We start from the raw sequence: 12,646 nt of genomic DNA, 5'->3' as shown, positions 1-12,646 counted from the left end.
ACCTGAGACTAATTTAGGTCCATTAAAACTGCCTGAAGCCCATGATAAAAGTTGATGGAGAAAAAAAATGGATTGGCCTAACAAATTATAGTTTCCTGTGTTGTCATTCCATGCAAATCAATGATCCTTCACTTACTTCACTGATATGATTGGGCCACACCATATATTTCTAAAATCCTGAAGAACTAACACTTAACAGCCCAGTAAATTGAGCAGAGAGGCACTCTTAACTGGGAATAAATCCTATAGAACTCAGTGGGACCTACTTCTGAGTTGATATGCATACATCTGTGCTGCAAAGCCATAAGTGAATTGAAAAATACCCTCATACTTTGACATAATGCATTACTTCCCTCCACTTCATCTAGGAAAATACAGACGGTCAAATTAAAAGTAATTTATAATACTTTGTTCATTGCCCTGTTATTCTAATTGCCATAAATTACTCATATACAGTCTGGCCATGAGCCAACATAGACTTTTAAAACCCATAAACACAGTGGATTAGATCCAGAGGAGTGGCTGAATCTAAAGGAGTCACACTAAAATCAATGGGACTTGTGTTAATCGTGACTAACTCATCTAATTTATTTTAGTGGAACTGAAGTTTGACTAACTTCTTCTAGACCCAACCCACTGAAATAAATGGGCCTAAGTACACCTAACAATGTATTGCAATATGAAGCATGTCTTTCTTGTCAGGTACTCTAGAAATTGGACCCTGACTTGGTGATAGTGCATCTGCTCTGCATGCAGAACATCCCAGGTTCAATGCTTGGTATCTCCAGGGAAAGCTGAGAGAGATCCCTGCCGGGAATCCTGGAGAGAGCCACTGCCAGTCCGTGTAGACAATATCAATCTAGATGGACCTATAGTCTGACTCAGTGAAAAGCAGCTTCCTCTGTTGCTACCCAACAATGAGCTGCAAAACATGGTATTCTTTCTCTACGAATTCTCAAATAAAAGTTGCAAAAACTATCCATCATCCCACCTTCGGTTGTCAAAAAGAGAAGCATTTTCTTTTCAGTTTCAGACTGTGCAGTGACTAGGTGACTCTGAAGCCACCCCTAACCAGGTTATCTCAGAAGTAAATCATGTTGTTTTCAAGGGTACCAATTCCCAAGTAAATACGCTTAGAATCACAGAGTAAAACAGATTATGGTCAAAGGCTTTTCTTGAGATGGATGAGAATGGCTTCCAGATGCTTCCCTAGGGTAGGGTGATTGTCGAACAACACAGGGCAGAAGATGAGAAAATATGCTGTATGGCCAACATGTTTTAAACAACTATGACAGGCGACTTACTGCATGGATGATGTGAGTTTCTCTGACAGCTTAAAATTAGTTCCACTGCTTTGTCCTGTGCTTAATCACTTTGTGCAGTGGCTCTATCGAAAGTTGCAGTCAGCTAATATACTCTGTAATCTGCCATCTCTTTCCTTCGAATGCAAGACAGAGGATTCTTCACTGATCTGGTGTATGATGCAGTCTTCAATGGCTTAGCAACCGTTAATAATTCATGTACAAATTATGAATCTTAAGAGTTGTGGACAGATGCTGGTGTTGTGGTTAATAAAGAATTCTGAAGTGCTGGACCTATTGCTCATGGCAAATGCCTTTGAGGCATAAATGACAAAGGAAACCAAACTCTTTCCAAGTAATCAGTGGCTAGATTAGTGCAGGACTGGCTCAATCTGTTTTGTTGTTTTCGGGGGGGGGGAATAATTTCGCTGCCCCCTTTGGGCTTATTTTAGATGGTTGGTCCATTGAGGGTGGGGGCAGAGAAAAGAGTGTGTGGTTCCTCCTGAAGCATTTTGCCTGTTCCACACAAGTGAATGGAGTGGAGTGGGGGGACTTTCGCTCCATTAACTTGTAGGGAATAAGGAAAAATGGACTAAAAGCTTTTCTAAACTTCAGACATTCCTTTGAAAATCAGTAACCTTTCTGCCAGATAATGGTGTTTCGGCATGTATTATATAAAATAATAATAATTGCTAGTGTGGTTCAAAATCTAGACTGTAGTGCCTATTAATATGTAATAATATCTGTTAATATGTATGATACTTGAGGCAGAAATTGGAAACTTTCAGTCTTGAGCCCTAGAATTCTGTGACCCAGGCAGCCATTTGTATTGTGTGCTGGTCTTTCTGATGCCTATTGTGCTAGCTTATTGTGCTGGTCTTTCCGATGCCTATTTTGCTAGCCTTTCTTACAGATCTCTAAATTATTGGATTGAATGGCTAGTTAAAGCAGCTATGGAGAACCTGTGGCCCTCCAGATGCTGTTGGACTCCAACTCCCATCAGCCCCAGCCAGCATGAACAATGGTCAGGGAAGAAGAGTTGTACCAACATCTGGAGGACTGCAGGTTCACTACCCCGAGTCACAGTTATTAAGGTTGTGACCCTGTGCTCACTTACCTCTTGAATTCATAAGGCTCATGGGACTTATTTCTGAGGTGGCATGTATAGTATTGCACTGTAAGTGGACTAAAAGCTTTTCTCAACTTCAGACATTCCTTTGAAAATCTGTAACCTTTCTGGCAGATAATGATGTTTCAGCATATATTATATAAAATAATAATAATTGCTAACGTGGTTCAAAATCTAGACTGTAGTGCTTATTAATATGTATGGTACTTGAGGCAGAAATTGGAAACTTTCAGTAGAGTAATCTTTCTTAAATGTTTCTTTGAACAAAATTTAAATTACAATATTATTTAAACCAAATTACTTAAACACATAAATACAGTCTGTGACACTGTGCCAGAGTGTCCCCAGCCTTCTCTGAGTTACCATGTAATCCAACAAGTCATCTAGATTTAAACCAATAAGTAATCCATAAAGACAATCCAAGAGTTAATAAAATGAGAAACTATATCAAACTTAGAGCTGCTACTTTTGATACAAAGGTTTGCCAGCTGTCAAAACTTCTCAGAAAAGATTTTAAAATTTGCCTGCTCAGCATTCCCAAGAGCTGGAGAAACAGACTCAATCGACAATTTAACTAGTCATTCCACTTGGAATGATTTATCTGCAATTCTTCTCAGCCCCTTTCCCCTGAAAAGAATAGAAATGTGTGCAAATGAGTTGCTTATTCCTCTAGGCCTAACTCATACTACCTTCCAGATCCAAATAATTATTGACAGCTGCAATGCAATTATCATATATATATCATTTATAAAGCATACTTGTCTCTTGGATCCCTTTCAGAAGTGTTTGTTTCTGATACAAAACCTCGAGATTTTTCTATTATATAAAAACTGTTTGACATTCTATTGAAAAAATATTGTTTACTGAAACCAAATAATCACAAATAGAGGGAGGAATTTATTCACATGATATATTGCAAATTAATCTGTGGATTTGAAAGTAAGTGTTTGACCTCAGGTCAAGAAAAAGCATTTGCTAATGTCATTCACCATCACAGCAATGATGTCCTGTAACTAAATTTCTTCATCGGTAAAATTGTAAGTAATTGAGTGCTTTCGAACTACCAACTTTCCGTAAACCATTTAGAGAGAAACAGTTTACAGATTATAAATCAGTTGATGGCTGAAAGATACTGTATGAACAATATATATTTTTAATACATTCATTGTTCTTACAAAGGGAAATAACCTAGTGCAGTTATTTTAATGTGTGTGAGGGATGGTTTCAGCATTACTGTTATCTACTTGCATCTTTAAGATGCATGAAGGAAAGCAACTAAAGTGAAGCCTGAAATACATCTCTCACCCACACACTTTAAAACACAAGTTTCTTTTTCTTACAGGCAAGACTATTTACCCTACCAGGTGGCCAACCCAATATGCTGATGGAGCTGGACTATGAATGCCCTCAGCTCCACAGCTAGTCCAAGGCTTTCACCCCTATCTTTGCCTCAGCACTGTTTTCTATTCTGCGGCTCTCACAGAGTGAGATAAAATGGCATAGACCCACAGGACACAGAGAGTTGGAGGGAAAGCAAAGGGAAAAGCTCAAATATACAGAGATACAAAGTCAGACTTTTTCCTCTCAGCTCCTCCTCCTTTCTTCTCACTATTTTTCCTTTCCCCTTCGCAGCTTAGCTTTTTTCTTGCTCCCCAACACTTTGCTATATCTCTGTGTGTCTCTGAGCATTTGGATTTTTCTCTGTGGTTGGCGAGATGGAGTGTAAAAATGGAGTATGAATGTTACCTACCCAGTTTTGCCATTGCCCCTCTGCAACTGGCCACATGCCCCCCAGAAGGTTATCCTTGAGGGTGTGAAGCCCTCAGACTGGAGGAGGGTCCTTGTGCATAAATGATATCTCTAGTGCAAGTAGGGGGAAATGCTGGCCTTCCAGATGTTACTGAACTGCAACTCCTGTTAGCACCAGCAAGCATGGCCAATGGTCAGAGATGATGGGAGTTCAGCAACATCTGGAGGGCCAAATGTTCCCCACACCTGCCAAATGAGTATAGTCTAATGGGATGTATAGAAAAGGGTTGTTTTGTGACACCTCCGGATAATTCATGCTCTGTTGTATTTTTGCCGGCATGGACAGTGGGTGAGATGCCCAGAAAAACCCGCTGTCTTGTTTCTCTATTTTATCTGTTCCTCTCTTTCATCAAAGCAGACTGATCTGATAAATGCTTCTGGTTATTCCCACTCATGTAGCACTGGTATCAATATTCAGAGTCCAGGCAAAGAAAAAAATGTATTTTCCATTTCCTGTTCTGTCTCTCTGCTAGAAGCCACATGAAGAGTGCATGCTTCAGCTTGTGAGATAGGTACTGCAGGACTTTCCAGTAGTTGCAAAAGTTCTGTCTGTGTGATGAAAGGAGGGCAGGACTTGGGGTCAGCAGGATAAGGCTTACAGTGGAGGTTGCACCATTAAGGCAAGTAGGGCACTGTCCCACCAATCAGAGTCTAGCCCCACTTGCCTACCTTCTTACTTGAATCCAGTCCATGGGGTGACACTGACTGTCAATTTCCCCCCTCCAATTGTTGTCATTATAGAACACAGCAGATGGGGGCAGAGCTTGAATTAGTTGGCTCTGCATGTCACTGACTGTGTGTCCACTGCCTCCTGCCCTACCAGTCTCAATGGACATTAACCACAACTGCCAGCTTACTTTACCATATTTGTAAGTAAGTGAGGCAATGCACAATGCTGTCTAAAGAGAGATCCCCATAAGACCATCTGAAGTAAGAGTGAAGTGATGTACATTACCATCTAAATAAGGTCCCCTATAAGTCCATGAAGTGCAAATTCTAAAACAAATTAACTGCATCACCATGTGTGACAGGGAGTCCTATTGTCCTCAGGTACAGAGCACAACTGTGCTAAAAGTCTGTTGCTTCCCAGTCTGGGTTCTTGTTTTGTGTTGGAGTTTTTCTTGTCTTGATAGATTTTTCCTCCCAGGTACTTGAAATGCAACATGTTAGCAAGTGGAGGGGAAGAAGCTTTCGAAAACCAGAAGTTGAGTAATTTAACAGCTTCGGTAAATCCAGCATTGCAAACGTTCTGCAAGCTTGTACATGCTAATGCTATCTGATTGAGACAGCAAATGTCAAGAGACTTAGGCACCCCTTGGAGAAGCAATTTACTCATTATTCAGAACCGAATCAGTCAATGTCAAGAATAGATCAAATTTGGGTTTCGAACGAATTGACACCAAGAATCCATCAAATTGAAATACAAGCCAGAGTGATCTCAGATCACAATCCCATAGAATTGGAGTTAAAAGGCTTTGAAGAGAGATCATTTAGGTGGCGATTGAATGATAATTTGTGGGACGATCAGAAGATGGTTGAAAAAGCGCAAAAGAAACTATCCGAATATTTTATGGATAATGTGGACAAAGGTACCAAAATGAGTATTGTTTGGGACGCAAGCAAAGCAGTAATGAGAGGTTTATTGATCCAACAAAATGCATTGAAGAAAAACAATAAGGAAAAAAGGATAAAAGAAATTTCAAGACAGATCATGGACTATGAGCAAAAACTGATCAAAAAACCTAACAATTTGAAAATAAAGCAGGAAATAAAGATTTTACAAACACAATTTGCGATGATAATAAATAAAGAAGTTGAGTGGAACATTAAAAGGTTAAGACAGAAAAGTTTTGAATCAGCAAATAAATCAGGAAAATGGCTTGCGTGGCAACTGAAAAAAAGAAAGGAGCAGAATACAATCAACAAAATTAAGATAAAGGGAGAAGAGACAACCGACCCGAAAGAGATAAGAAAAGGATTCTTGGACTTTTACAAGCAATTATATAAAAATAAAGAAAGGAACAATAAGAAGAAAATAGAAAGATATCTAAGAGAGAAAATGGTGCAAAAGATCCCGACAGACCAAAAAGACCAGCTGAATGCCCCAATAGAAAAAGAAGAAGTAAAAGAAGCGATAAAGGAATTGAAAAGAGGGAAAGCCCCAGGACCGGACGGGTTCACATCTAGTTACTACAAAGAAATGAAAGAGGTGCTGACGACCCCACTGACCGTTGTTATGAACAATATCTTAAAAGAAAGAGACATTCCAGAAACGTGGAAAGAAGCATATATAACATTAATCCTAAAACAAGACTCTGATTTAACACAAGTCAAAAATTATAGGCCTATTTCACTTCTGAATATAGATTATAAGATCTTTGCAGGAATTCTAGCGAAGAGACTGAAAAAGATATTAATAAAGATTATTCACAAAGATCAAGCAGGTTTCCTACCAGGCAGACAACTGAGAGATAACATAAGAACTATAATTAATGTTATAGAATATCTGTCTGATAGGTGTGATAAACCAGCGACTCTAATGTTTGTTGACGCAGAAAAGGCCTTTGACAACATAATTTGGGAATTTATGTTGAAGAATTTAGAACATATGGAGGTTGGTCAAGAGTTTTTCAATGGCATAAAGGCAATCTATACAGAACAGAGAGCAAAATTAATAGTGAACAATGTTATCACTGAAGACATAAAAATATCTAAAGGAACAAGACAAGGTTGTCCGCTATCGCCATTGTTATTTATAACGGTTCTGGAAGTCTTTTTAAATGCAATTAGACAAAACAAGCAAATAAAGGGGGTAACAGTAGGTCAAAATGAGTATAAAGTTAAAGCCTTTGCCGACGATTTGGTACTGACTATGGAAGAACCAACAGAAAGTATAGAGGAGGTATTGGACGAGATGGACAAATTTGGCACGGTGGCAGGATTCAGATTGAACAAAAGAAAGACAAAAATGATTGTAAAAAATATGGATCAAAAGATGATCGAATTAATGCAACAACGAACAGAGATAGAGGTGGTGAAAAAGGTTAAATATTTGGGAATTTGGGTAACAGCCAAGAATATTGATCTATACCAAAATAATTACATCCCGGTGTGGAAGGGAATAAAGAAGGATCTGGAGGTGTGGGCTAGAATGAAATTATCATTTTGGGGAAGAATCTCTACGATAAAAATGACGGTGCTACCAAAGATGTTATTCTTATTTCAGACCTTACCCATACTAAAGGGTATAGGAATTTTTAAAGAATGGCAAAAAGTGATTTCAAGGTATATCTGGCAGGGGAAGAAGCCTAGAATAAAATTTAAATTACTGACGGATGTAAAAGAAAGAGGAGGCTTCGCCCTGCCAGATATGAGACTATATTATGAAGCAGCCTGTTTATGCTGGTTAAAAGAATGGATAAAGTTAGAAAATAATGAATTATTAGATCTTGAAGGATTCGATAACAGATTTGGGTGGCACGCGTACCTTTGGTGTGATAAAAAGAGGGTTCATAAAGGATTTGGAAACCACATCTTCAGGGGTCCATTAATAGAGGTTTGGGAGAGATACAAAAATATACTGGAACCAAAAGTTCCACACTGGCTGTCCCCGTTAGAGGTAATAAGTGTGAAGAAGACTAATATGAGAAACAAATGGGCCACTTATGGGGAACTGATAGCTAATGAGGGAGGAAAATGGAAACTGAAGCCATATGAACAAGTTAAAGATTTAGTTTATGATTGGTTGCACCACTACCAAGTTAATGAAATATTTAAAAAAGATCTGAAGGAAAAAGGTTATGTGGAAAAGGAATCAAATTTCCAAAAGGACATTATAAATAATGAGTATAAAATTCTGTCAAAAATGTATAAGATATTGCTGGAATGGAATACGAAAGATGAAGAGGTTAAATCGGTAATGATACAGTGGGCAAAGGATTTTGGGTACAATATTCAATTTGAAGATTGGGAAAAACTGTGGAAAGAGCATTTAAAATTTACAGCATGTATTACACTGAAGGAGAATGTGATGAAAATGTTTTATAGATGGTATATGACACCTGTAAAATTAGCAAAGATGTATAAGGTTGATAACAAATGTTGGAAGTGTAAAGACAAGGAAGGGACATTCTTTCATCAGTGGTGGGAATGTAAGAAAGTGAAAAGTTTTTGGGAAATGATATATAATGAGTTGAAAAAAATGTTAAGATATACTTTTGTGAAAAAACCCGAAGCTTTTCTTTTAGGTATGGTAGGAAAGGACATCAGAAGAAAGGACTGTAAGCTTTTCCAGTATGCGGTAACGGCAGCCAGAATCCTGTTGGCTCAGAAGTGGAAACAAGAGGAAATACCGACGATAGAAGAATGGAGACTAAAAATGATAGACTATGCAGAACTGGATAAATTAACTGGGAAAATTAGATATAAAGGTAAAGGTAAAGGTACCCCTGCCCGTACGGGCCAGTCTTGACAGACTCTGGGGTTGTGCGCCCATCTCACTTAAGAGGCCAGGGGCCAGCGCTGTCCGGAGACACTTCCGGGTCACGTGGCCAGCGTGACATCGCTGCTCTGGCCAGAGCCAGAGCCAGAGCCAGAGCCGCACACGGAAACGCCGTTTACCTTCCCGCTGGTAAGCGGTCCCTATTTATCTACTTGCACCCGGAGGTGCTTTCGAACTGCTAGGTTGGCAGGCACTGGGACCGAGCAGCGGGAGCGCACCCCGCCGCAGGGATTCGAACCGCCGACCTTTCGATCGGCAAGTCCTAGGCGCTGAGGCTTTAACCCACAGCGCCACCTGCGTCCCGCAAATGATCAAAAGTTCATCGAAGACTGGGGGAAATTTGTGGATTATCTGAAAAATATATGTGGTGTGAATACAACGCTAGCGGGATTTAAAGAGGCACTGTAAAAAAAGAAAATAAGTATTGTTTATGAGAAATAATAGGAGTAAGGAGGAAAAATGGCAATACGAAAGAAGGGAATGTGTATTAAAGGTGTAACTACGGATGATTGTCAGAGACGTTGAAGGAAGTCAAAAAATAACTATGATTTGTTGTATGCGGGATTGAACGAAGAATTGGAGGGAAATTTATAAAATGTATAATAATAAAAATTATTATAAAAAAAAGAGACAGCAAATGTCAAAGATGCACTTGTGTGACACACGCTGAATTAATGCAAAGAACGGCACAGGATCTGACCACAGTTCTCATCTTTGCTCAAGCCGAAGTGTCACATAAAGCTGTCAACACAGAAATAAAGCTCTCCTATCCGATGATGGTGAAGACAAACCACAAGGCTTGTGTGCAGATGTGGGCCTTTTGAGGGAAGTGGGAAATGCAAATTGGGAGAAGACAAAGAAAGAGGCTGTGCTCCAAATAAAGTCCATCACACTTCAGTCTCACTGGAATCATAGGGTTAGGGTTACATGAATAGTGACCAACTTGCCCCATAGATATAAATTGGATTTTAGCACAAGGTGCTTTAACTGTCATAAAATCAGAGAGATGGAAGGAAACCTAAAAGCCAATCTTGTCCAATCCCATAAACCAGGTTTCATCAACCTGGCTTGCTCCAGATATTTTCAACTAAAAGTCCCATTAGGTATTGCCCAAATGTTGATTTTGAATTTTTCTTATGGACATGCCTGGCTTCCTTTGTTTTTTATATTTTATATTTTAGCAGTTCTTGTTGCACCTGTAACTTTTTATTGGTCCTCCTCAGTTTAAAAGGGATTAAATGAATTTTTGGAGACTGTGCTCATTTGTGGACACTAACCCAGATGGCCATGTCTGTAAACTTTAAAATGATTGCACCCTTCAGGAACTTGTTATGGAACCAGCAAGAGGCATAATTATGCTCAGGATCTGATGCAAGGAGGTAAATCTTGTTGAACCAAATGATTAAAAAACACACACAAATCTATCCCAACCACTCTGATGTATGTGAAAACCTCCTTAATCCTTAAAGTGGACATAGATCTATGTGAGCAGTTCTTTGAACAAACAAACACACATTCCTTCTATCCTAATTAATGGAGCAGACCTTGCACTCAATATATTTATGTTTAAACCTTAGTGAGCATCATTTATTTATTTATTTAGTGAAGCACTTAAAGTTGTATTAGTCATCCATGTGTGTCCGGTTGCATGACGATAAGTTAGTTCTAAGCTTGACATATGTGTGGGTTGGAAATTGCCCAGAATCTAGTTCAGTCATATTTCAATTCAAAAGGGGAAATTACTCACCAAGGGGAGAGGATTAGTTGAAAGGAAACAAAAATAAGATTTTTTTAAAAAAAAACAGTTAAGGAGAGAGCTGTATACCGTACTTTAGTGGGATTTATTTATTTTAATGGGGCCTAAATTTCAAAAGTAGGACAGAGCATGGGCACATTCCTTTGGGAGATTTAGTGGGTATATATATGGCCAGCATTCCTTTTCTCATCCCAGCAACTGCAAATAGTAAGGAAACTACTTCAACTATTTACGTAAACTCACATGCAGGGCGGGGGAGAACCATAGCTTAGTGGTAAAGGGTGTGCATTGCTTGCAGGTTAATAGGTTCAGCCCTTGCCCTCTCTGGTTAGAAGGATCAGGCAGCAGGTGGAATGGAAGATCTCTGTCTGAGTTCCTCAAGAGTTGCTACCAGGTGGAGTAGTCAGTACTGAGCCAGATGGACAGATAGCCATAGATTCATAGCATTGGAAGTGACCTCAGAGTTCCTCTAGTCTAACCCCCATCAATGTGGAAATTCACCACTACAGTATCCCCAATTGGTAGCCTTCTAGCCTCTGTTTAGAAAATGCCAAGAAATGAGAGTTTGCCACTGAGGAAGTCTGTCCCACTATCAAGCAGCTCATAAAATCAGGAAAATCTTCCTAATGTTTCATCTAAATCATTTTTCTTGTACTTTTAATCAACTGGCACAGGTCCTACCTACACATTTGTGCCATCTTCTATGTGACAACACTTTGAAGATTGCCATTATATTGCCTCTTATTTTTTTTCTGCTCTAAAATAAATATACTCAACTCCTTCAAACTTTCACCATCTTTACCACCCTCCTCTGAATGAATGCCAGCTTTGTTAAACTGCAGTTCCTCAAACTAAACACTGTACTAAACACAGTAGCAAAAAGCAGAATCTTTGTTTCATCTGATCAGGAAAATATGCTTCTGTTGATGCAACCATATACTCACCTAGTTGGCATAAGGCAGCTTCCTCTATTTCCACAGGCTGACCAGAATGAGGTAACTCCAGAGCAGTGACTCATACAAAGACGCAACAGGCAGATGCCTCTGAGGCTGGGTCATTCTGCTGTGTCTCTGCATCAGGAGGGACTGAATAATTCAACCATACTTAATGCAGAGATGGAGCAGAGTTACCAGCTCCCAGAAAATGCAGTGAATCATGCAGGCACCTTCCTGGGCAGCAGGCAGCAGGCAACCACCTTCCTGAATGGCAGCCGCCTTGAGCACACAGCAGCTTTGAATAGTTAATTGATAATGTCTTATTGCACACACAAAGTGGGTCTCTCACTTTGATTTGGTCTTGTCACTTCAGAGGGAGGTCATGATCAGAGTTGACACAAATATCATTGCAATGGCTGGGAGTGTGGGCAGTTTGCCTGCAGGCTGAGATAAGTTCTGTGCAGAATGTGTGTGAGGTCCAGACTGGACATGGCTTTAAAAGTCTTGATTTCTCTACCTAAAAAGCAGGTGCAGAAGGTCCCATTTGGATTGGGACCATTATGCTGGAGGAGATGTTTTTAAACAATAAACAATAATGTGCTCTTCTGCCATTTCTCCAGTTTAAATCCACCCAAAGCTGTTATTAGCTGGAAGGGAGAGGGGGAGAGAGAGAGGTACAATGTGAGCACATATTCCCTTTAACTGTGGCTAAAAGAATATTTAGAAGGCAATTTAAATTAGTGGGACAGTGGAAGGGGTTAAGCCTTTTCCGCCAGCACCACAGCCCTGCAGCTTATCAGACCTCCACAGCTGCTTTTCAGCAAGGAAAAAGATGTCAGGACAAGAGAACTAATCATAGATCTCCCATGTCATGTCTAGCTTGTCTCTGATGAAGAGCATCTTTGGCTGTTTGCAGTTGAAATTGATGCACAGACTCATAAGGCTGTGAGTTGTCTGAAAGCACCTTGGGGAATGCAGAGCCTTTCTCTAGGGGCTTGATGAGTCATAATGGATCTGTTGCTCTGTAACTGTGTTGCTTGTCATCACTTACTGTTTGCTATACTTATAAATAAACCAAATATTACAAATGCACCTTAGCCATCTCCAGTGCTGGTACTCTCGTCTAAAATAAATGTCCCACCGCTTGGGAAATTGAGGAGTGTGTACCATTAATGTTCTGTCTCATCTCTGTGTTTGTTTTTCGCCACCCTGCAT

The sequence above is a fragment of the Podarcis cretensis genome (genome assembly GCF_951804945.1).
Source record: "Podarcis cretensis genome assembly, chromosome: 3".
NCBI lineage: Eukaryota > Metazoa > Chordata > Lepidosauria > Squamata > Lacertidae > Podarcis > Podarcis cretensis.
Note: the sequence above shows the minus strand (reverse complement) of the source record.